General features: G+C 39.4%; 1 long non-coding RNA gene across 1 annotated transcript in view; it reads left to right on the top strand.

Moving 5' to 3' along the window:
• Positions 1–5,715, top strand: part of LOC113460404 (uncharacterized) — a 45,106-nt gene extending 39,391 nt beyond the window's left edge. The window contains exon 5 of the long non-coding RNA XR_003382248.2: positions 5,063–5,715. This is a non-coding gene — a long non-coding RNA (uncharacterized LOC113460404). The remainder of the gene's footprint in view (positions 1–5,062) is intronic.
• Positions 5,716–26,733: the final 21,018 nt, after the last annotated feature.

Below are 26,733 nucleotides of genomic sequence, written 5' to 3'. Positions count from 1 at the left end.
CCAACTCTAAAACTTGTTGGTGCTATATGACAGCCATATCAGATTATGCTATCAGGAAATAATTTTTCTGCTGACTAGTGCTGTGTAATTCAATTGAAAGGTTTTTCACAGGCAATGTTAATATTTAAATAGTTTAGCCTTAAAGTAGGCAAAACACAAGAGAATACAGGACAAAACCCCCAGTTGTTCTGGGAAGCAGGATGGAGATCTTCATATCTTATCACAAATTTATATTCAGTCTTTCTAAGGTAAAGATCCTCCACTAACCAAAAAGTGTTTTCTCAAATAAATTAGCCAGGTAATAACAGATGGGTAGTGCATGACAGTGGATTTGCTGTACTTCACTGCAAATATATACAAGTAGTAGATATCTTAGTATAATCCTCTCCATGATAAATAAATGTGTCTTTTCTCTTCAAATACTGAAAATGGTCTATGCTCTAAGCAGATATTCATGTACTCAGTCCCAAGCACATCTTGCTCAGTGGCTTCAGGACCATGAAGTAAGGAACACATAGGAAAAGTTAGATTTTTGTTGTGCTAATGGGGCAGCAAGTCCAGAGGAATATTGCTTTTGGTGTTAGCTTTTGGGCATTTTATAGTAAATGTATAATGATCTTAAATTAAGAATTAAAAAACCCCATCATTATTTTAGTAAGATGTTGGAAACTTCAGTCACTAGTGAAGCAAGGCACATTTGTTTTAATTATTCATATATTTGGCTGGTTACACACATCCCTTGAGCATTTCCAGTCATGTTTCCTAATCATTGGGAAACTTACAAAACTATCTCTTGCTAATTTCACTTCAAACAAAATGCTTCAAAAATGAATAATTAAGGTTTTACTTTAGAGACAAGCTTGCTTCCTAGTTAGTTATTCTTAGTTCATAAAAATTGTGCTGACAAGTGGTTGAGTCATATTTTTTATGATCTTGCCAAAAGCAACACAGCAAGCACAGGAAAGATTGATATAAAGTGAAACCATATGCATTAACTCCACAACTAGATAATTATCCAGATCAGTATTGGTATGAATGTGCATTGTGAAGCAGTAGAAGTCACACTGTGTAAGGGTCTTCTATGCTCTTGAAAGTGAAGTCAAAGTCCTGCAGTGCTGCTACGGTGACATTGCCAATATCATCTAGTCAGTTATAATCTTCAGAAACTTGGATTTCTGTAAGAGCATTAAAATTTCCTAATAACACTCAGGGAAAAAAATTGCATGACCCTGTAAAGTACACCACACATACATTGTAAGTCAGAAGAGGACCTCAGCAATGTTAATATTCTTTGTTGTGTATCATGCCTAGAAGAGGTCAGCTTATGAGTGGCATGTGTATTGTGTTACTTCCCAACTACAGGAATAGAAGTCTATTGCTGACAAGTAGAATGTGGTAAATGGATACAGTTATTCTAGCTGTCTTCACACTTTTTACTGTTATCTGAGGATATGTAGCTTTTCCCATGTTTTCTACAAAATTCTAATAATCTCTGCTGCCTCAACTTTTATCTCTCTTGATTATGCAGTTGTTAACTGGATATAATGAACATAGTACAGAGTTTAGACCAGAATAGGAAAATACGCATTGAAACGTACAGTATTTTCTAGGTTTTGTGGCATAGCAAAATGAGTTGAAGGGATGTCTTTTTACTAGATGCTGATACACAGTGTTTTCTTGATAAGAGGATCTTACAAATCTGCCCCATAAAAATCCTACGAGTTCCTCCAACAACCAAATTACTTTTGTCCCAGAGGAAGTAATCAGCTTGTCATGTTTCTAATTACTAATACTTGCCTTCTGTTTGACAAATCTTAAGTTCCTTTCCTTTCAAATTATCCAATCAAACTTTGTATCATAGAGAAATTGTTCTCATATATCACTTGATATTATTTCATGTTGATGTTAGAAGTTTCTATTTGAAAGCAGATATCTTTTGGGTTTCTTTCCATTTACAGCAAAATCCATAACAGATAAGAATGTATGTGAGCCTTAACTTTTACAGTGCCTTATGATGGACTATTTATCTGTGTGGATTTGTATCAATATGGTTTTTTTAGGAGGAGCAAGGTGTTGAATGACTTTGCATTATTTATATGCCAATGAAATGCTTGTTTTCAGAAAAAATAATTTATATATGCATTCATAAATGCGTGTAATGGATTTACCAAGCACTCTAAATTCAACTAGCTCACAACAAAGCTAAGGTAACCTGAGGAGAAAGTTGGTTGTTCTTTATTATAGACCATTTGTCTAGGATGATGAGGCAGATAAATTATTTTATAAGCACCTTGGAGAAGTTTCATGGTTACTGGCCTTTGCTCTTGTGAGAGGCCTAAACTTTCCATATGTCTGAAGGAAATTAAATACAGCAGAGAGTAAAGTCTAGAAGGTTCTTGGAGTGTGTGGAATAGAACTTCCTGACACAGCTGGTGAGCAAGCCAACCAGGGAACATGCCCTGCTGGACTTCCCATTTAGGAACTGAGAAGGACTTGTTATTGTTGTGATTGTTGGAGACTTTCTTGGGCACATCATGCCTTCACTTTGCCTTATTTTTTCAATTGTCAAAAAAGTAAGGAGGGGGATCAGCTGAATGGCCACCTTAGACTTTCAGAGGACAGATTTTGGCCTGTTTAGGACCATGGTTGAGAGATTCCCTTGGGAGGCAGTCCTGAAGGGCAAAGGACTCCAGTAGGGCAGGACATATTTTAAGTAGAAAATCTAAAAGACACAGAAGTCAATGCCCATGTGCCAAAAGATGAGATGGGGTAAGAATACTAGTCTGGCTGAACAGAAAGCTTTGGCTGGAACTCAGGACAAAAAAAATAAGAGTTTATGGCCTTTGGAAGAAGAGGTAGATAACTTAGGAGGACTAGAGGAATGTCATGATGTTCTGCAGTGAGAAAATTTGAAGGACCAAAGTCCAACTAGAACTTAATTTTACTACTACCATACAAAACTCTAAAATCAACCCAAACCACCTTCTATAAATAGATCAGCAGCAAAGGAAGGGTAAAAGAGACTCTCCATCCTTTATTGCATGCAAGGGGACACAGAGGGACAAAGGATGAGGGACAAAGGATGAGGAAAAGGCTAAGATACTTGATGCCTTCATTTCCTCAGTCTTTACTGGTAAGGTTGTTCTCTGGGTACTTAACATTCTGAACTGGAAGAGAAGCAAGAGGAGCAGAATGAAGCACCCATAATTTAAATGAAAATGGTCAGAAACTTGCTACTACATATAAACACGCACACATCACCTGACCTTACTCCCACTAGCCTCAGAAGAAGTTCCCCTTGCTTGCTTGTTTCCTATTAGGTTCATCAGTTAATCTTATTTTAAAATTTTTGATAAGAGTATTAGTAATAAATAAATTTAGGAAGAAAGAAATATACAGAATATCAGAGCAATTTATGATACTAGATTTACTGTTTGAAGGGGAAAATATCCTCTCAGTAAAGGGAAATTACCGAACACATTTTCATAATTGGTTAGAAACCCCTTTTGGATGAACATTTTGGTGTAAATATAGGAAGTCTTTGTACCAAAAGTAACAGATGTTGATTCTAACACTTTCTAGTTTCTGACCATTTGTTACCTTTTCTGACCTTCTGCTACGATCCGTCCTCATGGACAAGTTTTGTGATGGTTCGTGGATTTGATCTCAGGGTGCAAAAAACTGACACGGCACAGGGGATTTGCAGTAATAATCAAAACCAATATACCCTCATTGAATAACCACAGCAAAATGTGATAGAGGGATTAAGGGAGAGAAAAAGATGGAGGAAGAGAGAGAAAAGGGGGGGGGGTGGCGGGGATATAGCTACCAAACATAGAGACGAAGTCCTTTGGTCCAGTCCAGTTGAGGATCTGCCTGTTACGTTGGGGAGATCTCAGAGGTGCAGTTCATCTGGACTTCAATTATACTCTTTTTCAATGAGGGAAGGGGGAATGGATTTTGCAACCAAATCAAAGGTAGTTTATTTGGAAAGGGTACACACAGTCTATTTTCTCAGCAGCAGGCGAGAGCCATTGTCTTCGTGGTCCAGTGGTCACAACCTGCAGGAAAACATCTCACTTTGGTCAGCTTGCCTCCCCCACACACCTCCCGCGGGTTGGGGGTTTCAGTCCCAGTCCTTGGAAGGAGGAGAGGGGCCTTTTTCACATAGAGTTTCACGTCTCAGTCCTTGATGGAGAGGCTTCTTACATCTCAGTCTGTCTGTCACAGTGGTTGTAAAACAGGTGAAGGTCTTCTGTGGGAGACCACCCAAAACTCAGGAGAAGTCCAGCCAGGCCGAGAAGTGGGACAGCTTCCAAGACTATTGTTGCAAAAAGGGCACAGTGCCCCCTTCTTCTTCTCATTGGTCTCAGTGTAGCATACAGCAAACAACACCTGTGAACAATAGCTTAGCACTGTGCTCAGGTCTCAAGGCCCGTGGTGTGTGTAACTTTGTCCTACAGAGAAGACAGGGGGGTCTTCTCTTCAGTGGTCCTCAAATGACGATCATGAGGCAGATGAGGGAAAATTTGGACAGACTCTCACACCTTTCTAGGGAAGATATTTCTGCTTCATTAGTTCCTCTCTCAACATAAATAATAAAAAATTGCCTTACTTCTCTTCAATTATAGTGTTTATGTTCAAATTCAACAGTTAGGTTAGCAGATTAAGCAAAAATATATGAGGAGATGTAATAAGAAATTGGAATCTGAAAAACAGAAGGAAAACATGATTCTGAAATAATCACTTAGAGCCGTAGTTTGTTGTACTTTTATTTCCTAATTCAGTATATGTGTACTGATACAATTCATAATGCTATTGTATTCCATATATACCTATACCCAAAAGTTGTTATTGTATGTTTAAGACACTACAAATGAGAACCTTGTATGTGTGAGGGATGCTGTCAATGGCATTTATTAAATTGGTGATCCCAGGCAGCTTCCAGGTCTTTGCCATGTGGCATTTGCTTCACAGGCTTCTTGGTCTTTGCTCATGCAAAGGTTTTTTCTTCTCTTTTTGTGTTCACTTTTGCTTTTCTGTTTTTTTTTCTTCGGCTCAGAGAGATCGCAGTGAGCAGTTTTGACCTGCCTTGAGATGAATTTTGCAGGTGCCTGTCTGCAGTTGAGGCATCATGCCAACAGCAGCAGAGCATCCCCAGCCTCAGTCTGGGTCACTATCCACAGTGCTCAGCCAAGAAGAGAAAACACCAAGTGGCTCCAGCTCAGCTGCTTTGCCTGGCCCTGCCTGCCCTGCTGTCCGTGTCCATGGGGAGAAGGTTGACTCCAGATAAGCTGTTGGACTGTCGTTTGCTGCTGGAACTGCTCTGTGAAGCTCCTGCCTTCCCAAGAAGGATCTGACACTATCTTGTCCCTTTGTCTTACAGGCCTGAGGCCGCCCCTGCCCAGTGCTATCTTAGGGAGGGTATTTCTGACATTTCACATCTCTCTGTGTTCCTGTGGGGCTGGGGGTGTGAGTTTTTAATAATTTGGTATCTAGCAGTAATTTACTTTTTTTTCCTCTTGCCTGTCTTTTTTGTTAGTAAACTTATTTTTTCACTTATATCTACTAATATTCAATTCTTATTGGTGGAAAGGGATTGGTTGAACGTAGAGGGGGAGACAACTCATTCCAGAATGTTCTTCTTTAGATTGTCTCAAACCAAGACAACAAGACAAAAAAAAAAAAAATTCAAAATCGATTTAACACGCTAAATATTCTTTAGGTGTTGTTAGACATCTGCCTATAAAGTAGTGCCATGTGACATGCTCCTACATGTAATACTAACATGCTCCTACTAAAGAATATGTTTCTGTAGGTCTCTTAGCAGTCTTCATAACATTTTCTAAATGAGACATTTTATTGCTGTATCACAATGGACTTGCAAAGAATTCTGTCTATTGCAAGGTTTCAGCCTTCAATCTGTCTCGTGCAGCAGCATTAGTTGCTTAAATAGAATGTTGCAAGCATTTCTTAAAATGTTTATTTCCTCTGCCTTTTTTAGAAAACAGATTTAGTTTTGTATTTCAAATCAAGCTGCATAATATTGTATTTGACAATGCTACTAAGTGAAAAGACCACACGTACAATAAACTGAATATGTGAAAGGGTATAATGTATAAAGGGTACAATGAATAAAGGGTATAATGAATTTCAGAATCAGTACCAAGAGATTAATCTTTTTATGCTAAGCTTTGTAAAATTTCATCTGCAAGCAGACACTAGGCCTGTACTATTAGGCATGAATGCTCAATTTCATAGGAGTTAGATGTAGTTTTAATAGTTCTTCAAAATTAAACATGCAGATAAATTTAGGTGTCATTTCTTACTCTGTCTGCATCAATGACTAGCAGAAATGAGTGTTTCTTTTACATTAGAGAGCCTTTTATTTTGTTGATTTTTTTAAGTCCTCATCCTTCATGAAGAAAAGCTACAGGGAACAATAACTATACTAACTTGACACAGCATGGAGCTGGATATGACTCTGTAGGGAACATCAATATGTTCAACAGGCTCTCTAATTTTATTTATTTTTTTATGTAAGGAGAACATCAGTTTTATTTCCACTCTTAAGTTTTTCAGGGAAGCAATTAATGGATTTTTGTTTTGATAATTTTTTCAAAGCAAAGAGAAAACAGAAACTGTTGTAGCCAATCATTGTATGTTTTCTGTCATCCTAGGACTGAGAAACCCTTTTTCCAGGTAGAACAGGGCTTTTAAGTTATATTATTGAAGTTGTAGGGAAGAACTCTAGGTCTTTCCTCTTTGGCCTTCTGGGACTCCTCTTGCTTACCCTTGGTCTCACTCTGATGCTAAAATGGAAATGTTTTCATTTCTGTAGATTGGTACCTGTCCAGTTCAAAACTCTGACTTTGTTCACTGAATCTGGTGATTCACGTCTTCTTTGAGGAAAAATCATTGATGTATTAAAAAGAGTGTGGCAAGAACAATGTCTCCCTTTAATGAGTGGCATATGCTTATTTGTTCTTGTTGGTTTTGATGTTACTATATTCAAAGGATTTTAACCTTTAAAATTGAGTGCGCCGCTACCGTGGTTGCAGATATTTCCATGATAGGCCTTGAGAGTGCTTTGATCACAGAAGAGTGACGAGGGTAAATGCCTTAACTGCTGCCTTGTCATATTTGTGCCATTAGAAAATCAAACCTGAAATATTTAAAAAGCAGATAACCAGAGCAGCGCATATCTTGTACTTTGCAGCCTGGTACTCTGTGCATGCTTTACACCTATAATCTGGATATGCCAATGAATTTTCTTCTGTGTTGATTTTCCAATGTCGGAGTGTTTTAATCTCAAGTCTGGATTTTTGAAAGACGGTCAGGAAGAAAAAAGCAGGAACAAAGAGAAGTAGCAACTACTGAGTTTGTACTATCAAGTCATTTCTATTGCTTCTCTGGCTTCTATTTTGTTTCACTTTCAGCTGCTGAGCATTTCTTAAACAAAGAGCATTTTACAATACCATTATGTTCTTTTTTCTTCAAAAGTGAAACTGCCAAACCTCTCTTTGACAAAACAGAATTTCCCTGATCAGAATCCAGCAAGTAAATGTAAGTAGTAGTGTAAGAAGCACCTCATCTAAAAGATGCTGTTAAATACAAAATTAGCAGTTTACTCTCCGTTAGTCTGTAAATATTGAAGATGGAGGGAGAAGACCCACCTTTCATTGATCAGCATCAACTCCGGTTTATTCATCAATCAGTCACTTTTTATAACCGTGTTAATTAAGTTCATGCATATTGCAAAATCTGAGCTCACAATAGGTCAGAGATAACATACCAACTCCTCCTTATGTTTCCAATACCAAGATTGGGGTTCTCAAAATTATTTTTGCTTTCCCAAAACAGCCAAAGATAGAACATCCACTTGTTATGAGAAAGCTGCCTGAGAACTCTGATATGCAAGGTTCTCAAGGCCTTCATGTTTGTCACTTTTACTTGTAATTAAAAACAACCTGAGAACCTCTGCTGTTTACAGAAACAAGCTGTGAGAACCTGTTCCCCACAGCTGCCTTCCAAGCCATTTCTGAAAAAAATCTCCAACATGTAAATATATATTCTTGTCCATCAGGACTGGGTATATCTTCTTCCCTGTATGAACTGAGCTTTATTGTTCATGAAGTCCTTGAAAATCCTTTGACTTTTCTAGCTATTTATTTTATGATTTTTCAGAAAGCAGGAACGGTGACTATACAGTCTCACAAAATTTAATTTTATGAGAAGTAGTCAACTCAACTTTACAGAGATATAGATCACAGAATTCAAACAGTATAAATTTGAATGCTTCCTATAATCACAAAAATACTTTGTAGAATAAATACCTGCCTATGCTTTGCATATCTCCACCTGCAATTTGTAACTAGTACTTGGACCTCAATCCCTTCACACACCATGCACTCCAAATCTGTGCATCTCTTGATTGTGCGGCTGTGTGCTGTGTTTACCCTATAGTGTATCTGCAATGAAAATACCATCGTTAGCTGTAAACATTAAAAGATCATATAATACAACACTCTCTGTGTAGATATGATAATTTTTTTGGTGTCACATGTTTCATCATGTTATGATTTTGAGTTTTGGCATAATATACTGGTATAATCTCCTTGCAGTTTTTTCAAGATAAGTTATTTTTTGTTCAATTTTAGGTCCAAGTGCTAATGGCACTTTGGACCTAATCCAGAACTGTTCTTTCATGACTTTGTCGTCACATTTCACAAGTGTAGGAATACCAATAACATCTTTGTTCTACCACTACTACCAGTTTCATTAGGTTCTAATAGAAAAAGTGTCTATTATTCCTCCTTTTGCTTGATTTTGTTAGTCATATCTCTTCAGTCTTTGTTTTGACTCATTTTCACTCCCTTTTCACCTCTTCCCTCCTTCCAGCCTATTATTACCATATTTCTGGGAATTGAGAGGATTCAGTTATTCTAGTAACCTAGGACTTGAAAAACAGCACAGTTAGAGCCTATTTGCATGATGACTAATTTCCACTCTTTGTTTTAAGAGCTAAAACATCCTTTATACTTGTACAGAAAGGAAGAGCTCTTCCTTCTTAATGAAAACTTATAGGGAATGTATCCTGAATATGTTACCCTGATGAGACTAAAAAAGGAGGATAGAGGGACTGACTTAGCTTGAATATGAGCACATTGCGGAACTAATGAATCACCTTCATCATGCATGCAGTGTGAAATGTAACTGTGAAATATCTCACAGTCATGGGGGATAATTCTAGGATAGAGATCAGTCAAACAAATGCCATCAAGAATCAAATTTGTTTGGAGAGCAAGCAGATAAGGTTGACAGGTGCTGTGATGCTGGTAGTGATTCTTTTTCTTGAGGGAACAAGAGAAGAGAAAACTGTACAACTAGCTGTTGCTGAAGTGAAGCTATCTATTGATGAAATAATCAGTCTCACTATTTTCAGTTGCTAGCTATATTTGAATATATTGCGAAACAATATAACAGGTTAAATTCAATTCTGGGATTATATTCTAAACACCAAGTTTCATCTTCTGTTAGTTGAAATGCATGAATAGCATTTCATAACAGTATCTCATGGCTTTCATCTCACTCTTTCACCAGTAGAAATTTAGATATGTTGTGTACATACAGCCTTCTAGATGTAGGTACAAATGTAGGATTGATAATTTGTTAATTAGAAATTATTTTCATGAAGATTCAAAGAAACTAAATGCTTGGGGAACATATCAACTCTGATAAAGGCTTTTCTTTGATGTGGGAGGAGTAGGTCGGTGGGTGTGGCAAAGAATTCTCATCTGCGGACAGGAATAACTGATCCAGGATCAGCTCTCCCTTTTTATGACTTTGCAATCACTATCATAAGACAAATTAGACTTGATTAAACACACACAGTGATTAAACAAACATTTATTTGTGTCTGTATAGCGTGAAATGTTACACAGGCATGTGTAAAACACTTAGAACTATGTTGCATAAAATGGGAAAGTACACAAGTGTGTATGGATAGCTATGTTTCAACAATTTTGGTTGAAATTTATTAGTGTTCCCTCACACTGAAACATCAGTTTAAGTGCAAATGTATATTTTTTTTCTTTTCTGGTCATGTTCTATCTCCCTACAACAGTATGTCTTTTACTTTGTATGAGTTACACATCTACAGTACTTAAAATGTTACATGAAGAACTGGTTTGGTGGGGTATTTTTCACCCAGAGTAGGAGGATAAAAGAGTTTCAGCTGGATAAATCTTGAGAAATGAAATGTGCTTTCTCTAACTCTGAGATGAACCATCTGGTATGAGCACATCCCTTTTTGTAACTCATAGCAACTAAATTTATCTTAGAATTTTGGTTCGCCGATTTCAGATTTCCTATCCAATTTTCTCATTGAAGGGTACACTAGTTCATCTTTCCTGTCTTCTTCAGACTTCATAGTATAAAAAATTTTGACATAGACTTAGTTTTGCTGAGTGAAGTCTCAGAAATTGAGCCTTTCAGTCATATTTCATCTCCTAATAAATAAAAAGTGTCTGCTATGGGTCACTCATCTTTGTCAAGCAACAGCAACCACCTGACAAGTATAGAGCATACATTCCCCCAAAGTACTCTTCCAGCCACTGAGTATTTTCACTCCTTGAGATTTCTTGATTCTGTTTTGGTTTGGTAGCTCTCACTGTAATTTCTCTGTAAGTACTTGTCTGATCTCTTCTGCAACCCATGAAAACTCTCAAAATCACTGTATTCCGTGACAATCCCAAAAGTCTACTGCCTGTTGCATGAAGAAAAACTCAGTTGCTATTTGTTTTGCTGTTTTCACCTGATTTTAACCCAGATATGTCAATACTACTTTTGAAGACCTGGGACAAGGACAACACCTAGAGACAACCATTTCAGCCAGCCTTGTGCAGCTGGGTCTTTGACAGCTCCTGGGATGGTATTAATTGGGTACCCCCAACTGTTATTGCCTTTTGTCACAGAGCCTTATATAATCTTTCCAGGTCTAATGCACTTGCCAGAAACAAGAATAAAATGAATAGGTGGTATTGTCTCTTTCAGAAAGGTTTCTTGAGCAACTACAGGTTGCTTGAAACAATATGTTGTTCAGCATATTTTCATGTATGCTTCTTCGTGCTTATATATAAAGTCCACCTGGGAAAGTTTTACCTTTTTCTTTGTTAGTAAACAAATTTGCAGAGAATGCAATTTGGCAGTTGTGTTTGGTTGTTACAGGAAATTTATAGGAAAAGAAATAGTTAATTGAGGAGGAAAACTTTGCAAGACCTAAGTGCATAAAAAGGCCCCTCCTTTGGTGATGAAAAATCTTTTAAACTCTATTCTCTTATAACTATACACAAGCAACATTCTTTTCACCATTTGCAACTTAAAATACCTTCTTTAATATTCAGTGCAGTTTTATATTCAGTTTTATACAATAAAACCAGAACTATAGCAGGATAGTATAAACAATGCTTACCACTATTTTGGATTATGTGGGACTTTTTTCCTGACTACATTGAGAAAAAGAATTATCATCTATGGAATAAAATTACTTTTTTCAACTCTGTGATGATATTTATTTGGTCTGAAGTTTGATTCATAGCATAGGTGTTTTTGAGGGTTTCTGAAAAAAACATTTAGAAGAGGTGTCTTTGATTGAGTTATTGGGACTAAATTCACTTTGTTTTAATTTACCTGAACATTAAGATGGGCAGAGAAGAAGCTGTCAAGGCTTAATGATTTATATTTCTGCATCTGGAGTCAGATTCTTGTCTATGAATTTTATCTTCACAATCTCCTGTAGGTGAACTTTTTGTATCAATATGAAAACTAAAAATGCAAGCTCTTCTAAATAGTTTCAGTAAACTCTCAGAAAAAAAAGCAAAGATAAAAGATGTGACATTATGTTTTCTTTGTGTGGTGTATTTTTTGCATGTGTGCTTTAATTATAAGGGATAGATTAAAATCACTAAGTGTCTTAAGGACTGGTACTAACAGTGGAATTTTGGTTTATTGATCATGGGGCAATTTTTTTGGCACCCAGCCTTCTAGGGTCAGATGGGCTTTCACTTATCTAACAAAGGCAAAAGGATTCTTGCCTATGAGCTGGCAGGGCTGAATGTGAGGGCTTTAAACTATCTTGAAGCGGGAAAGGGATGACACCCAGCTCTCCAGAGATGAGCTTAAGGGTGACAAACCATACTTAGCAGTGAAATCAGCCCAGCTGAAGTGGATGTGTACTAAGGCATGAAGCATGGGTAACAAATGACAGCTAAAAGCCAGTGTACAGAAGGAGAGCTGTGATGCAGTTGCTATTACAGAAATATTGTGGGATGACTCTCACGACTGTAGTGCTGCAATGAATGGCTACATGCTCTTCAGAAGATACATGAGAGGTAGGAGGTGTGGCTCTGAGGGCAGACTGAATCAGATGAGCCAGATTTCTGGACTGGCAACCCAGAAGGTCATTGGCATCTTGAGCTGTATCAGGAATAATGTGCCAAACAGGATTAGAGAAGCGATTCTTCCCCTATACTCAGCACTGGTGAGGTTGTACCTTGAGTACTTTGTCCAGTTCTGGGCTCCTCAATTTAGGACGGATGGTGAGATGCTTGATTGTGTCCAGACAAAGGCAATAAGGCTGGTGAAAAGTCTGGGATCTAAGTTGTATGATGAGTGGTGAGGGACCTTGGGGTTGTTTAGCCTGGAGAAGAGGAGGTTCAGGGGAGACCTTATCACTCTTTACAACTACCTGAAAGGAGGGTGTAGCCAGGTGGGGGTCAGTCTCTTCTCCCAAGGCAATCAGCGACAGGACAAGAAGACAGAGTCTTAAGCTGTGCTAGGGGAAATTTAGACTGGACATTAGGAAGAAATTCTTCACAGAAAGAGTGACTGGACATCAGAATGGTTTGCTCAGGGAGGTGGTGGAATCTCCATGCCTGTGGGTGTTTAAGAAAAAAGTGGAGGTGGCATTTAGTGCCAGGGTCTATTTGACAAGGTGGTGTTAGGTCATAGGTTAGACTTGATGATCACAAAGGTCTTTTCCAACCTAGTTGATTCTGTGATTCCATGTCATGGTGCTCTTTTGTAGGCCTGTGGGCCTTCTGGGAAAAGGGTAGTGGCAATACCCTGGAGGAATGCACCATATGCTCCATGTATCCCCCATAGGTTAGGGTGAGACAGAAGTCTTCCCCCATGGTGCTCTGCAGTACTATGATAATTTACCCCAGTTCTGTATTCCCCATTGGCCTGTTGGCTGTCCCTACCCCTTTTACCCCTATATGGTTTTGTTCTAGAATATTCACAGAATTCACAGAATGACTAGGATTGAAGAGACCTTAAAGATCATCAAGTCCAACCCATGCCCTAACACCTCAAGTAAACCAAGGCACCAAGTGCCACATCCAGTCTCTTCTTAAACACATACAGGGATGGCGACTCCACCACCTCCCTGGGCAGACTATTCCAGAATTTTATCACCCTTTCTGTAAAAAACTTCTTCCTAATTCCAACCTATATTTCTGTTGGCACAGGTTAAGACTGTCCTCTCATTCTGTCAGTTGCTGCCTGGAGAAAGACACGAACTCCCACCTGACTACAACCACCTGTCAGGAGGTTGTAGAGAGTGATAAGGTCACCTTTGAGTCTCCTTTTCTCCAGGCTAAAAAACCCCAGCTCCCTCAGTCATTATTCACAGGGCTCGTGTTCCAAGCCCCTCACCAGCCTCTTTGCCTTCCTCTGGATGCACTCAAGCATCTCAATGCCCTGCCTTAACTGAGGGGCCCAGAACTGGACATAGTACTCAAGATGTGGCTTCACCAGTGCCAAGTACAGGGGAAAAATGACTTCCCTGATCCTTCTGGCCACACTATTCCTGATACAGGCCAGGGTGCCATTGGCCTTCTTGGCCACCAGGGCACACTGCTGGCTCATGTTCAGCTGGCTGTTGACCAGTACCCCCAGGTCCCTTTCCACCTGGGCACTGTCCAGCCACACCATCCCCAGCCAGTAATGCTGCAGGAAGTTATGGTGGCCAAAATGCAGGACTTGTGTGGTGGTTTGACCAGGAAGAAGTGGGAATTCTGGGATGCTGTGGTCAAATGTGGTGCTAGGATTTTGATATTGGCACCTGGTGTAGCCAGTGGGGTTTGGACACACCTCTGAGAACACACAGGGGTTAAAAGCAGAGCTTCGGCCCTGGGAGGCTCTCTTGGGACTTCGAGGGAAAGAGGTCGAATTGCCCTCCCTCCTCCAGCAGCAGCAGCTGGGCAGGGGAGGGGCAGCCATGTGGTAGGCCTGGGCCTGGACAGAGATGGGGGGTGAGAAGGCCCTTGAGGATGGAAGGGTGGAGGAGCCCCAGGAGGCATCGGGCAGCCATCCCCCCCCAGGAGAGAGAGAGGGACAGCCGGCGACGCCGAATGTGATAGCAGCCGGCCCAGGAGGAGAAGGAAGGGGGGGGAAGTGCAGCGAGGAAGTGCCCGGCCCGAGCAGCAGCGAGTGTGGGAGTGCTGGAGCTCTGGGACAGGCAGAGACTGAAATTTTTAACCCCTTTCTTTCATGATTGGGACCTCGCGAAAATGCTGATCCTCCTCGGAGCTGAATAAGAATAGAGATAAGAGATGAGATTACAAGGACCTGGCCTGAGGGAAGTGGAGAAGACCGGCTGAGTGGAGAGAGAGATGATTGGAGTGGCCTTTTGGCTGGACTTTTCTTGTGTAGCCATAGACTCAGTTTTAGACTCAGTGTCACTCCTGTGACACAGAGACTGCACTTAGGGGGAGGCAGTGCCTCAGAATCAGGAGGGTTCATTGTGGGGACCCCTCGGCCCCAGGGGGTTGGAAAAAAATGGGGCGGACAGATGTCCCAAAGCAGAGACTGTGCCTTTTTGGAATGAGACAAGGCATCCTTAAAAGACAACCCTAAAAGCAGCTCTGGTCCATGCACAGTGGTGAGAGCATTGGGCATGGGAGGAAGATGTCACAAGCGGCAAAAGGACTTTCCAGGCGGTGCCGAGTGACATTGGAAGCACACGAGGTTTCAGCGTGTTTCCAGGGGAAGCCTAAGGTGCAAGAAGGACTCCTCTTCATGGACTGAAGGTTGAGTATTTTAAAGGGTGGTGCCAGACTGGGCAGTTGGTTGTTGGAAAAGAAATGAAATGTAGAAAAATGTTTTATTATAATTTAGTTATGAGTTGTGTGTGTGAATTGGTTTGTTAAAAATAGTTTTGTAGCCATTGATATTATGTGTTGAGTTCTGTGTAACCTAGTAAGTAGTCTTAGGAACTTAGATAAACATTAAACCAGGGTAGGAGAGTAAAGAAGACCAACCAGTTTGGGGGCAGCATACAATAGGACAAGCAGAAGATTTATGATTTTGCTTGTGAACTAGGGAATGTATTACAAGGGGTCTGTCATTTGACAAAGGGCCACTGTTTCTTGGAGACTTTGTTATGAATTGCATGTATATAAAAGGAAAACACCCTTGTGTGAATTTTGGGGCTCTGATTTGGAGACACTAGTCCGCAGGCCGCCGGGCCCTTCAATAAAGTGCCGCACAAAACTTATCTGAGTTTTGTGTCCTTTATCAATCGGGCAACATGGTGATTTGGGGGAATGTATCGGATTGAGAAATTTTGGTGGTGGGGAGGAGGAAAGTGCTTTTTGTAAGGTTTTCAATTTTTTTTCCCTTATACTTTTTTTCCTATTTTCTTGTAGTTTAGGTAATAAAGTTTTCTTTATTTCTAAGCTGGAGCCTGCTTTGCTTATTCCTGGTCACATCTCACAGCAGACACCAGGGAGAGGGTATACTCATGGGGGCACTGGCTCTGTGCCAGGCCCAAAACTATGACAACTTGGTACGTGGATTTATTAAATTTCATCCTGTTAGACTCTGCCCATCCATTCAACCATTCCAAGTCTCTTTGCAGAGCCCTCCTACCTTCCAACAGATCAACAAATGCTCGCAGCTTAGTGTCATCTGCAGATTTACTAATGAAAGACTCAATCCCCTCATCCATGTCATCAATAAAGATATTAAATAGAACTGGTCCCAGCACAGACCCTTGAGAAGCACCACTGGTGACTGGTCACCAGTTGGATGCAGCAAGATTCACCACCACTCTCTGGGCCCGGCCATCCAGCTAATTCTTAACCCAGCAAAGAGTGCTCCTGTCCAAGCTGTGGGCTGCCAGCTTTTCCAGGAGTGTGCTGTGGAGACAGCGTCAAGGCCTTGCTGACATCCAGCCACACAACAACAGCCTTTCCTGCATCCACCAGGCAGGTCACTTGATTATAAAAGGAGACCAGGTTGGTCAAACATGACCTACCCCTCCTAAACCCATGCTGGCTGGGTCTGATACCCTGGTCATCCTGTAAGTTCTGTTTGATGAGACTCAGTATAAACTGTTCCATGACCTTACAGAGGTCAGGCTAACTGGCCTATAATTGCCAGGATACTCCTTCCCACCTTTTTTATGAATGGGCATCACATTGGCCACCTTCCAGTCATCTGGAACCTTGCCAGTGTACCAGGACTGCTGGTAAATGATGGAGAGAGGTTTCACAAGCTCATCTGCCAGCTCCCTCATCACCCTGGGATGGATCCCATCTGGTCCTATAGATTTATGAATCTAAGTGGCTCAGCAGTTTTCTGACTGCCTCCTCTAATGGGGGGACCATTCTGTTCCTGATATCATCAAGCAAACCAAAGGGACAGTTATGCTGAAGGCAAGTCTTTTCACTAAAAACTGAGAAAAAGAACACATTAAGCACCTCTGCCTTCTCATTTACAGTAACAAAGCTCCCTTCTACATCTAATAAAGAACAAATGTTAGTCTTACCCTTCCTTTTACCATTAATATATTCATAGAAACATTTTTTGTTATTGTTTACAAAAGTCGCCATTTAAAGTCCAAACTGATTTTCTTCCTACATACTCTAGCATCTCTCTTAAATACTACCTAAGAAATCTGACCCTCTTTCCAAAGATATTACATCCTTTTTTTATTCCTGAGTTCCTCCAAAATCTCCTTGCCCATCCAGGCAGGACGTTTGCCTTGGCAACTTGTCTTTCAGCACACAGGGACAGTCTATTCCCCACTCCCTGTTTTCCCATTGGTTAATGCAACCCTGCCTGTCCACCCTGGCACTTCCTATTGGTTCCTGCTCTTTGTACCGCCCCTATGCCCTCAGTTGATTGGCTCTGATGCTCTGCTCCCACCCCTCTTTCACATATTTATACCCTGGAGCCTCCATTGTCCATTATCTTCTGTCCCTGGATGCCTTCAGCGCTGGACTCCAACAAACCCTCGCTGGAACCCCATACAGATCTTTCTGTGTCTCACCTGCCTGCTAGCTGTGGTGTGCTTGAGTGCTTTATTGTTGTGTGCCTGCCCGAATCTTCTCCCTCGGAGGATGCTTGCGGGGAAGGTAGAAGCACTGACCACCTCGTCCTACCGCTACACTTTTACAAGTATGACGCTGAGAATAAGGAAAATGATAGCATTTTCCACAGTGTAAAATGTTTTGACTGGAAATAATTAGATGATTTTGTGTGTAGATCCTGCTTCTTTTTATGAGAATAAACTTGGAAAAATTGAGATTTGGAATTAAGAATTATTTCTCATTTACTGTTAAAATGTTTACTTTGCAGGGTGATGTCCAAACAAATAAAGTTTATCTTAACGCGTTCTTAAAGGCCTGAAGTGTTGAACAGCACAGCTGCTCAAACAAATATGTTTCAGTGTTTCATCTTTTTACGGCTTTTTACACCCTAAAGTTTAAACATAAATCTTTCTATAACAGAAATAGAAAGAGTGCTATGTCTTACCTTTGTCATAAAGATTTGATTTCTAGTTTTGAAAATTATTGTCATGCATCTACTTAGCCTCCTCTAAATTTCTTTCAGTCTTCTTGTGGATTATACTTTTATAAAGCTCTCACCTTCCCTTCTTGCTCAGATTTGGACTTTTAATATCTTCTGCAATATTTTTAGAGTATCGTACACAAAATAATGCATGCGAGACCTTTCTATCTATTTGCATATCTAAGATGGTGTTTCTCTGGCTTTCCTTCTGCCTGTAAGTATTATTACATAATTTTTTCCTGCCTTCTGATTTCTGTACCTTTTATGTCTCATCTGTATTTTACTGTTTTTCAGAAAATGTGTCAAGTTAGCCCAAGTAATTTTGAATTCTATTCCTCTCTTAGGCTTATTTGTATTTCCTCTAACCCTGAGGGTACTAATGCTAAAAACACTCTCAGCATTATACATATTGTTTAATTAATGACAACAGTAAAGTACTCCAACTAAAACCTGAAGAAGCCTTACTGTTGGGAAGTAGTAGCTATTTCTCTGAATCCAGACATTAAAAATTTACAACAGATTCAACTAGACTGTGCTTTTCTCAGCTTGCTCATGAGCATGTAAAGAAAAGAAGTATCAGTAAGTCTTGTGAAAATTAGGGTTTCTAAATGTAGCTGCCTATTCTATATTCATACAACTTGATAACATGTTTTACTGGAATAATATATTGATTTCACAACCCCTGTTCTACATAAAATATGGTTGGGTTTTGCCTGTCTCCTTGGGATTTTTTGAGCCTTACAAATTATTTGTCTCTTTTCCTCAGCTCTTCTGTTCTTCCTGAGGGTTGAAATTGCTCTGTGCTGTGTAATGGCTTGTTTTTGTTTTGGATGGGTTTTAGAAAAGAACTGCTAATGAGGAAGAGGTTGCTTTAGTCCAATTTACTAAATATTATGTGGTAAATTAGGGAATATGCAGTCAACCTCAAAAATTTAAAAATGTTTTTTCCTGTCCTTTTTTGAGATTTTACTGTAAAATCACTAACATTACATTGCATTAGCTTTTTAATTTGCAATTGGTGTTTTGTAAGGTGTCATGGTTTGATGCTGGCACAATGCCAGTGCCCCCATGAACATATATGCTCCCTGGTGTCTGCTGGAGATGGAACCAGGAATAGAGCAAAGCAGGCTCCAACTTAGGAATAAGGAAGAAAAAATTTATTAGCCTACAACTATATATAAAAAGAAACACTCATAGAACGCAGAATAAAAACCTTCCAAAAACATTCCTCCTCCTCCCACCAAATTTCCAATACATCACAGTAGTACAAAACCTTGGATTCTCAATTCAGTTACCACCACTCAGATCACCAATTCTCAGTCCATCACCACCCTTTAGATAATCAATTCTCAGTTCATCAAGGAGAGAGGAGTCCCTCTTGTGCCATAGGCTTCCCCTGGAAACACAGTTGAGGCCTCTTGTGTTTCCTGTCACACGTGGCACTGCCTAGAGATCATTTGCCATGGTGACATCTTCCTTCCATGTCCAGTGCTCTCACTTTTGGGACACCTATGCCCCCCAAATTCACCCCCTGGGGCCAAGGGGTCTTGAGAACAGAGATCTTCTTCTTCCCTGAAGACGGAGGGCACCACCACCCTCCTCACCCATTGTCTATGTTCACGTACTCCTTCACATAACATCACTGCACTCTCTTGGCTCCAAGCCATTGCCTCCCCCTAAATGCAGTCTCTGTGTCACAGGAAAAATGGTTCTGTCCATGGCTATACAAGAAAAGTCTACCCAAAGGCCACTCCATACTCTCCTCCCACCTAAGATTCTTCTCAACTTCTCTCATAGCCCTCTTATCTCATCTCTATCTCTCTTCTTATTCAGCTCCAGGAGGATCAGCATTTGTAAGGTTGCCTGTCCAGAACTCCCATGGCTGTCCGGCTGGGACCTTCTATCCTCACCCCTTCTCCTTCCCTGCTGGCCTGCTAATCAAATTTCAAGGTGGCACACACAGACGCCAGCTCCTTCTCTCTCTCTCTCTCTCACTCGCACTCTCACTCTCTCTCTGTCCTGGTGGGTGGGTGGCTGCCCGATGCCTCTCGGTGCTCCTCCACCCTTCCATCCTGCAGGGGCCTTCACTTCCCTTCTCTGTCCAAGGCCCGGCCTACCTCACCAGGCCGCATGGCTTCCCCTCTCCCGCCCAGCCCGCAGCCGGGCAGGGGAGCTCTGACCTCCCTCACGGACTGGACAGAACCCAAGAGAGCTTCCCCCTGGGAGTTCTCTGCTTTTAATCCCCTGTGTTCTCAGAGGCGTATCCATGTCTTCAGTGGCCGCACCAGGTGCCAATATTCAAATCTGAGCACCTATTGGTATGACCACAGCATCCCAAAAATCTCACTTCCTTTTCAAACCAGGACAGAAGGCAAGAAAAGAGAACCATTCATTAGTCTGGCTTCTTACTATCATCACAGATACACACAATTCTATGAAACTGTAAGCACTGAATTAGAAAACACACCCAGTGCTTGTATTTGCAAAGAAAACTCCGGAAAATATAGCCAGACGCATGATGCCGTCATGTCTTTGACTGTGAAGACAGAAAAAATAACTTCTTGAAACTCTTATTTAATCTTCTGAGGCTGTGCACTTCTAAAAATCACCACTGTGCAAGAAAATATTATCTTGTCTGAGAAGGTAATGTGATAGAAATAAAACCATATCAAGTGTCTGTCTTTTGGGACCAGGTCTTCGTTCTTCTCTTTGTGTGTTCTTCAAGAAAGGCTGCTGTGCTGGAGTCTCATTTAGCTACTCTTCTCAAGATCACACATGCGTTGGCCATGTAGCAAAATGGAGTGGTATAGTTTCTACTTACTGGTTTCTGCTATTGAACATAAAATCAAGTCCCAGATGGGCAGTTGATTCTGTATTTGAATACCTGAAATACATGCTAGTTTTCAGTTTTACTAGTTACTATTCAAGGAAATGCTTTATTGGAAGTAATGGTAATGGAAGTACCCTTTAAGAATTGTGCAAATAAAAACAAAGGTGCATCAAAATTTATTTTTAGAAACAAAGATGTGGAAATGGGTTTCTTTTTGTAAGATTTTTGATACTGTATGGAAGATGCTTGATTTCTTCTATAATGTTATGGGTTTTTTTATTATAACTCATTTCAAGTAAAGAATATAAAAAGACTTGCAGATAAGACAGGAAATTTATTTGAGATCTACTTTTTAAAGGAAATCTTTTACTTGCAATGTTAAAACTCATACTGGAAGACTTAACTGAATTATAAGAATTACAAATAAAACCATACTGAACACACATCTAGAAAAGCTTTATGCTGTGATTCTTTTGATATTTTGAGAGACCTTTTTCTCAAAACAAGTAACTTTGAAATCTGCTGGCAAGGCCTATAAATCTGTGTCAATGAAACAGCAAATTATGTCCTGCAGTTGTCTGAGCAATCTCAAACTGAAAACCACTTCTGACAATTCAGTAAAACCAACTTGTCCCATAAATTTAACTTCAAGAGCAAGCTGTCTGCACATGAACTAATTGCTTAAGCTGCACTCTGATCTGTACAGCTGACTGATCTGTTGTCTCATGAAAATAGGTAGAGATGTTTGCTTTGGTCTTTTTTAACCTTTTCAGTTCCTTGGGAAATTGACACCAGGAAACAAAAAATGTCATGGATGAGTTTATGGTCCTTTAAAGAACATTATCCCTTTTTGTTCCAAAATTGAACTTGACATTCACATAAAGCAGTTTATGTAATATTTGTGGGTGAAATAGACAACATGTACTCCACCATATGGACTTCTCCATGCTTAATTTTTCCTGGAAAAGATCGGTACCGCTAATTTATTTATCTTAACTGCAAGACACTGCCACAGGGTCTTGACCTGCCTTGATTGAAGCTCACTTCTCTGTTTTATAGAGTCGTATAATCATAGAATCATTTAGATTGGAAATGACCTTTAAGATCATTCAGTTACCCTAACACTGCCAAATCACTAAACCATGTCCACAACCGCCACATTATGTAGCTTTTAAATACCTCCAGGGATGGTGAATTAAATAGTTCCCTGGGCAGTCTGTTCTAATGCTTGTTAACCCTTTAGTGAAGAAATTTTTTCTAATATCCAATCTAAACCTCCCCTGATGCAACTTGAGGCTGTTCCATCTTGTCTTGTTGTTTGTTAAATGTGAGAAAAGACCAACCCTTACTGCACTAACACCTCCTATCAGGTAGTTGTAGAGAACAGTTACATCTCCCCTGAACCTTCTTTTCTCCAGGCTAAACAATCCTATCTCTGTTGGCCGTTCCTTGTCAGGCCTGTGTTCCTGTGCCCTTCTCTGAAGGCACTGTCACTGTTTTTCTTGTAATGAGGGTCCCAATACTGAACATAGGAATTAAGGATTAAGTATTATGAGAATTAAGGCATTTCTCTTTCAGACAGGAAGAAGATTCCGATACAGAATAGTACTGAGTCAGGAGTAGTTTAGATAAATGTTAAACTTAAGAAAATTAATTCACAAGCAAAAAGCTGGTTTTCTGCTTTATAAATTTGACTTGGCAGAATTGCTTTTGGATTTATTGAGTGATCCAAAGTGGTTTTACATCAGACCTAAGTTTATGGTTTGGTGTGAGAAACTGTGTGTGGATTTTTTTCACTGTGTTCAAGTAACACAGATATATCTTTCAGTGTTGAGTGGGAAATGGCAGTCTGTTCAGCTCAAAACAGTGTATTCATGGGGCAATATTTGATAGTAATTTGAAGGAAGAACAGACAGTTTACTGGTAATAAACTGTGAAATTTCATTGAATGATTGTGAAACTTGTGGGACAACTTTACAAAACTTTCATATTTTGCATGCAGTAAGGAATGTTTTGTTTGGGTTTTTTTATTCTGCCTTGAGGTACTGAAAAGAAGTTACTGAAAATTCTGCTGTGTCCTAGGAGTCCTGTTTGTTTCCCACAAAGTAGCTATCTGATGAACTGCTTTCCCCAGAGCCTGTTTACTGTAGAAATGCAAATTTTTTTCAAGTGTTTTACCAGATGGATAGAAGTTGTACATCTATGCCTATGTATAGAATCAAGCAGTTTTTCTTTTCATTATCATCAGGGAGGTCAAACTAGGCAGTGCTATGTACTTACATTGATTTTTTTTTTAAAACTACAATTTATTTTGTGAATTTCTGCAGTGAAAGATGGTTCCACTTGTGCAATGCAAAAAATGAAAAAAAGAGAATATGAAGAAAACAAATTACAATTGGAGGCTGAAGAATGCAATTTGTATTCAGGATTGCAGTCTAAAACTCAGTATATATTTATTTTCTGATAAATTTTACTGGACTAGAGAGCTATAAAAGGAATCACAGTATAATAATACAATACAACATGTGACCTAAGTTGGAGAGTACCTAAACCTCAGTGTAAAATAACCTAGGTCCAGTTTCCATATTTTGATAATCATAGTTTTCTTTTTATCAAAGTCCAGTTGAGTCTGTATCACATTCAATTTCTTTCTTTCCTTAGACCTGGTGAAAAAACAATTTGTATCAAACAGAATACAATCTTCTTGTTAAAAGAAGATCCCAGCCATTTTCCTTAGTTGATTAACCACTACATTTTGCTGCACAGTATCAGCTTCAGAATATTTGGATTATTTTGGATTGCAAGATAGGGAATAAATATTATTTTAAGAAATATTGGCATCAAGTAGGAAGTCTATGACAGAACTGTGTTGGAATATACTTTTTTGTCTGAGCATATTGACACATTCAGTAACAATTTCCCAGTAATGAAAGCTATGCTATATCATGGCCACAAAACTATAAAAGAACCTTGATTGAAGGAGGAAATAAATAAAAGAGTTTATTTTTAAGGCCATAGGGTTTCTTTTATTAATTCATCTATATGAGTAGATAGGGTAATAATGTATAAATGTAGTAAGGTAGCATTCTTTGTTTAGATGATGTATGTGATGCTGATGACATACTTAATATGTTAAGAATGCCTTTGTCTAGGCAACAGTTGTGATTTTGTCTGGGGAAATGCAGATAGTGATTTGGTCAATGGTTTGGTTTTGGTACCTGTATATTTGCAAAATTATATGTATGTAAATTGTATGTGTGGCAATTTTGCTAATGTAATTAATCTTTGTTTTTAGGTAGAAGCTTCACTTTTTAAATCCTAGGTAGTAAAAGCTAGACATGTGCATGGATCCACATGCAAAAGATAACCAAATATTAGGGTTAGGGAAATCTCTATTTGTTCATCTAGCAAGATAATCTCAGGATTTATTGATCATCTAAGTTTAGTGGATATTCTGTGACAATGTATCTGTATAAATGAACTTGCAATGTTGCAGAATTGCTTTGAACACAAAGAGTATATCATTTTATTTCAGGGCTTTTAGAAAAAAACAAAATAATTTAAAAAAGTAATTCAGATGAAATCCAGTATCTATTTTGTCTATTCTTTAATTTTTCTCTAATTTTATCTATTCTTTCCTATAATGATATTTTTGGCTGCAAGTGGTGGGTTACAGTGTTTTGCTCACAGTGTTTAAATGGAAGCTTCTTGACATCTCTACTTTCCTATGATGATTTATGTTATCCTTCTGTTTATAGTCCTTTTCACAATGTATTTTTGGGTGAATTAAGTAGACATTTTTAGATCTGTTAGGAATCAGATAGTTTTGTAGCATCCATTTATTAACTACAGCACCATTTTCACTGCTGAAATTCTGTGGAAGTGATCTTTGTACTTGAAAATGTACCTGGAGTTAAGTTTCATGTCATAGGCCAGTACCACCTAACTCTGGAGGCATCTAATTTCCATTAGGGCATCAACTTTTAGTTTGTTTTTTCTGTGGAAACAAAGTTCATGTGATGTATTCTTTTCTTCCTTTATCCTCCCCCCATATGAACAAATAAGAATGTTTGTGAAAGTAGGGGGCAATTCCTTAGCAATTCCTTTTTTGAAGGAAAGGTTTCATTAGAAGCTTACCCTTTATTTAACATGGGAGGATTCATATGCTTTTCATGTATGTGAGACTTTGCAAGGTTTCTTCCCCACATGTGTTCTTTGATCTATAGTGACGGATGTCACAATATACTGCTGTTAAAAAGTAATTTAAAAACTTTATTCAAAGTCCACCCTTATTTATTTTATTTATTTTTATGTTCGCAGGTTGTTTGCCTCATAACTCCTCAGGCAGGTGAGGCTGTGCTAGAAATGTTTTTTTAATCAGCATGCCTGACCAGCATTGTGTTTATCTCATGCTTAAAAGCATTCAAGCATCACAAATAACTGCTTACTCAGTTATTTTCATAGGTTTTAGGAAATTAGCATAATCAATGAAAAGCCCCAATTATGAGGACAAGTGGTGATGCAATTCCACACTCCCCTCTCCCCCCTGTTGGCACTAGCTGTGCTCTGTGTATGAAATGTATCTCTAAGAGTGTTTCTCAACCTTGGTTTCCAGGAGGAACCAAGATAGCAAAGGAGCCCTCCAACCTCCCAGGGCTTGGAGCCCTGGAATTTGTTTTGTCTTTCTGCCTAGGGAGAGGCCATGGAAAAGTACTAGGAAACTAGCCACAAATACAATAGGCTAGAGTTACAAATATATGTGCGAAGAATACAGAGAACATATAAAAGGGCAAAAACCAAACAGCATCTCCAAATCCTAGTTGATATGCAGGTAAGAATGTTTGGTACTTCCCCCAGGCAGGGTAATTCGATGTGTCATTCTTGGGAGTCCTTGATGGCCCATTAGCAGACATGGCCCCGCTTTAGGCTGAGTGTGCATTCGCAGCTCTTGCAAATGACCAACCATTAAGAGCTCGTCAGAAAATTATATAGGTGGTAATAGAATATATTCTTTGGTAACCCAAGACAACTTTTTATATACAGGGAAATAGATTCTGGTCTTTATGAATGGGAAATAGATTCTGGTTCATGTATCTAAGGTTACTTATACAGTTTGTGTTTTGTGGTATTTGGGGAAGAGCATGTGAGTGTGAGTAAGTGAGAGCATGAGTGAATGAGGGGAGTGAATTGGGTATCGTCAGTTATTACACCACTGTCATTGCTTTATAAGACTAGATGTAGATGGCTACTTCATAGCTTTAACTGCCTCCAAGGAGATAAAGAGTGGCTTTACCTTGAATCTGAGAGAGAGCATCAAGACTTAAGGTTTACATTGTGGTTCTGAATATTATATTGAGTGCTAGCTATAATGATTATTATTCTAGGAGTGCCCTGTTCTTGTCCATGTGTTACGTAAGATCTTGGGTCATGTACCTTGGCCACAATTAACCCTAGTTACTGGTCTCAACAATTGACTGTAATTAATTTTTCCTCCTTCTTCTTCTTCTTGTCATCCATCTTTGATGGTGATGGTGGCACTTTGGGATTGGTTCATACTAAATCTGCACTTGTCAATAAAAGATATTGGGAGGTAAAGGTAAATATCTTATACGAAGTTTTTAGTATAAAAATAGACGACCGCCCAGAGGGAGGTCAGTGTGCCCATGGCTGTCTTGCTGTGCGGACCTCTGTCGGGCTGGGAGACAACCTTGTAAATAAGAATTAATAAACAATATTGAAGACTGAAAAGCTTGAAGACTGCTTTCGTCCTTTGGAGCACGGGCTGCCTCAAGGCCATCCTAAGCCTGAAGGCCGAGAACGGAGACTCACTTGGAGCTATACCATATGCTGAATTCTCTGTCCTGGCAGTTCTTCCAGAGTGAGTTTGAAGTTTTGTTTTGCTTTTGTGGTTTGGGTTTGTTTTGTTGTTGTTGCTTGTTTTCTAATATTTCTTAGTGTCATAACCATGTCGTTACACCCTTAGTCAGACCCTGGTGACTTTTGTTATCCTTAGCATTGCTGCGTTGATAGGGAGTTTTGTTGCC

This window comes from Zonotrichia albicollis, chromosome 1, assembly GCF_047830755.1.
Source record: "Zonotrichia albicollis isolate bZonAlb1 chromosome 1, bZonAlb1.hap1, whole genome shotgun sequence".
NCBI classification, from domain to species: Eukaryota; Metazoa; Chordata; class Aves; order Passeriformes; family Passerellidae; genus Zonotrichia; species Zonotrichia albicollis.
The sequence above is the reverse complement of the archived record's forward strand: the minus strand, read 5'-3'. Positions and strand labels throughout refer to the sequence as shown.